The following is a 4,181-nucleotide window of genomic DNA, read 5'->3' on the forward strand; positions in this document are numbered from 1 at the left end:
AGGAAAAAGGTAAACAATACTAGAAGCTTTTATTAAATCTTGACTCAAATGCTTCTAGAATAACACTGATTTTTTTCTAGAAGCATTTCTTTAGGCATTGAAATTTTCTTTTAATTACACAGAAACTTTTTATTTTTAAATATTTAATGTTCATTACAATATAGAGTGGAAAAACAACATTCTTATGAGCAATCGATATGAAAGAAAGACTGTGACAGCAGTATAATTGAGGAAATATTTATCTTAATAAGTATTTATTGATTGATGATTCAAAAACAAAGACAGACATCAAAATAATCATTTAATACTTTATTCTTAGTAGAAAGGGAAGCTGGGCATAAAGTTGGGAAGTCATAGATTTTGAATATCTGCTTTTCTATTCACAATTTTCTAAACTGACTTTAATCCCTTTGGAAATATGACTGTAAATAATCCCCTGTAAATAATCCCTTGTATTATTCTAATATAGGAGATTTGAAATGGAAACTTGAAATTGAAAATTTACTTTTAAGATTCATGAGGTGTTGAGCCTTGTTATCTGTTTGCATTTTACTTTAAGGAATTTAAAATCATATAACCTTTATCTTAGAGAAAAAAGGATGAATTCATTGTAAGCAGTGATAATGTAAATGCAAATTTGTTTGGGATGCTTCCTTAGGGATTAAGACAGCTTTACCTATATAAAACACTCTATTTTAGTGAAAGTCCGGGGTCAAGTGTAAATAAACAAAATGCAGAGTGGGTTTGTATCACTAACTCTGTCTGGGCATGAGGTGCTCAGACAGTGGCTGCATTTCTTCACTGTCTCCATCTGAATATTGAGAGAATCCATGGACCATGTCAGGCCAGTGGTCTATGCTGTGAGAAGACCCAGATGTCCTCCCAGAAGGATACTTTCATTCTAAATTTATAAAAGTTCCTTACTTATCAGTAATAATTTGATCATCTAGTAATTTATCTAGACCAGTGATGGCAAACCTATGACATGCGTGTCAGAGGTGACACGCGAACTCATTTTTTGGTTGATTTTTCTTTGTTAAGTGGCATTTAAATATATAAAATAAATATCAAAAATATAAGTCTTTGTTTTACTATGGTTGCAAATATCAAAAAATTTCTATATGTGACACGGCACCAGAGTTAAGTTAGGGTTTTCCAAAATGCTGACACGACTCAATCAGACTTCCTCTCTGCTGTGAAAGCAGGTCTATAGTGTGAAACCTCCACTAGGACCCAACTACAGATGGCCAAGACTGCAATTTTTATTTACATGTTAAATCAAAGACAACTATTCCTTCTTTCAGGAAGTATGATCAAGTTAATTTCCTCAGGATGGCATGTTCCATCACATTCTGATGAGGATATAAGAGAAGATAAGAGAAGATGAATGATAGCTTGGTCAGGACAACCCTGTTGACTTCCTGTATTTATGAGGATATAAGAAATGTCTTGATAAGAGAAGATGAATAATAGCTTGGTCAGGACAACCCTGTTGACTTCCTGTATTTCCTAAGGAGTAAGACTCTGAATATGACTATTCAAATCTCTTTCCATAGTCTGAGATTATTAATAGGCACATCAATTTGACTAATATATAACAACAAATAACAGTGTAGAATTTTTAAATTCTATTGTTAAGCATTCTTGGGGGACTGTTCCAAATACACTAACCACGTCTGATATAATTATATCTTAAAAAAAGATAGATTCCTTTTCTATGAAAGAAGCCAATAATCATTTTAATTTAGTTTTAGTTCTGCCTCATATACAGTAAAGAAGGCATTAATTTTTCTACCAGCTAAATAAGCCTTTTTATCCTTAGGGGCGGGGGGAATGACATTGAAAAGGAAATTGTTATTATTCTTATGAAAAACACTTAATCATGGATTAGTAGGAAATATTGGTACTTAATTCCAGATATTTTTCACCACTTAGGTTATTAATTTTTATATGGTTCATTTTAAAAAATACATATTTACTCACTGAATTCTAATAAATATCAATATACCTTCTCATAATGTCAGCAAGACTATTTTTTTTTGCAAGAATGGGAATTCTAAATGAATTTCCAAATACAGATGAGGTCCAAACAATATAGAGATTTCCAAATGCCAAACATGATTCTATATCATGAGTGTCTTCATAAAATTTATTTTTAGAACTGTGCTCTCCTTGTGCTAATCTCTAATTTCATTTCAAACACGAATAAATCTACTTTTCACGAAAACCTCCTCTTTTTTCTAGAAATATGATGTCTGAGTTAGTATAACCAGTAAGATGAAGGTAACTCTGTGATTGAAAGAACTTGACCAAAAGCCTCCTAAATATAAAGATTAGAGTGTCATCATGTGAATTAATAACCTCTATTTTCTAGTCCATTTGGTTGACATTTTATAAAAATTTGTATTTAAGACAAAAGATGATTGTCCTTCCTTTAGGATTTCATCCTTCTGGCTGATTTGTTATCCTCCTTGTGGAATGCTAGCATGACCCATTTTTTCATTATGGATCTCAGCAGACACTCAAACTGTCCCTTGCCAACCACTGGAGTTGGCAGACCAAAAATAATTCCACATGTCACATTATTCTTTGGGGTTTACAAATCTATAATCCCTACAAACATTCTTGTAAGTTTCTGAACTATAGTCACTTATTGGAAATAAGAATGTTAGCAATTCACTAATATACACTGGAATTTTGACTCTTAATAGTCAGATTCTCCCCCCAGTAGAGTGTATCTGTTATACATCTTTTTATTTGGATGTAATTTCCAACATAAACAACATATAGTCAAAATGAATCAAGGGAATCAATATGTGAGGCTCATTAGAACTCTTCAGCATCCCCGAATTGTCAAACTCTCTTTAAATGATGCTAAAATAATTGACGTTTAAAGATTCACTTCAATAGTTTGCACAGCTATATATATTAAATGTGAATGGTCTTCAAATGTAAAATATTATAAACTTATTTTTTTAAAATCTATTACAAAATGAGTTGTAGTAGGAGAAAAGCAGTAGAAAAGTAGTCTAGACAGTAGTTAAAATGTCAGAGAAGGAAAGAACAGAATGCTTAGAGAACTAAGAAAATATAAAAAAAGCATTAGAGTTTCATGAACTAAGAGAGGAAAAAGAATCAAAATATTTTTACAGAATGATATTAAATGCAACACAGATCTTACCAAGCTTGAAATACACACACATTTCAATTTGGCCATAAGGGCATTAAGGGACCCTTCTAGAAAGGCATTTTTCACAGAGACTTATAAGGGAGATCAGATTTGAAAGAATAAAGGAAAAAGTGGCCAGAATAAAAAAAGAAGGCTTTAGTAAACAAACTTATAAACTTGTCCACTAAGGGAAAGGAACAAGAGAACGAGAAGATAAAGGAGAATGCTGTCATGAGGATATTTCAAACTTGAGGCAAAATTGAAACCAGAATTAAGGCTAGAGCCCGTGGAGATGAAAAGACTAGAGATATTAAAGTGTAAGTTTTAGAGCAACATCTCAGATAATTAGAAAGAGATGTCAAAGGCCCAGATGGAGAGATTAACTTTACAAAAATAGGAATAACTATTCCTCTGACACTGGTGAATAGAACCTTGAAGATAAGAATGGAATTCTGTTAATATAAGAGCCGAATGGACTTCCATGCCTTTGTCCAATACTGAAAGAGATTTTGCTTTAATGGAATTCTTCCAATTAAAAAAAAACACAAAACACTTTAGTTAATGAGGATTTTGAAATTAAACATTATCTCTTCAAAATACTTGGAAAGTATTTGACTTAGGTTATTTATAAAGGAATAGAAGATCCATCGTGTCCCCATTTCAGCAGCTTTCATTGCTACACTAAGGAAATGTACAGTGTGTCCCCAAAAATGTATACATACTATAAAGGCAGTGTTTATTAAAATATATTTCATTTTCAAAATGTAATAGAATCTACAGCTATTAGCTGGGAAAGTGTGTATACATTTTTGGGGAACACCCTATATATCAAGAAAACATAGTACTGTATTTATATTTCAATATACAAATTATTTTAAGGGTATGAGATGTTTTTATTTTTTTAAAATAATTCTTTATTGTTGAAAGTATTACATATGTCCCCCCTTTTCCCCCATTGATCCCCTCCAGCCCGCCCCACCTCTTCTGCCCCAGGCCTTCAGCACCCTATTCT

At 32.1% G+C, this 4,181-nt stretch overlaps 1 protein-coding gene across 8 annotated transcripts in view; it reads right to left on the reverse strand.

Annotated features, from left to right (window-relative positions):
• GRIA2 (glutamate receptor, ionotropic, AMPA 2) overlaps nucleotides 1-4,181 on the reverse strand; it is a 116,856-nt gene that overhangs the window by 6,698 nt on the left and 105,977 nt on the right. The window lies entirely within an intron of this gene.

This window comes from Myotis brandtii, unplaced genomic scaffold (genome assembly GCF_000412655.1).
Source record: "Myotis brandtii unplaced genomic scaffold, ASM41265v1 scaffold136, whole genome shotgun sequence".
Lineage (NCBI taxonomy): Eukaryota > Metazoa > Chordata > Mammalia > Chiroptera > Vespertilionidae > Myotis > Myotis brandtii.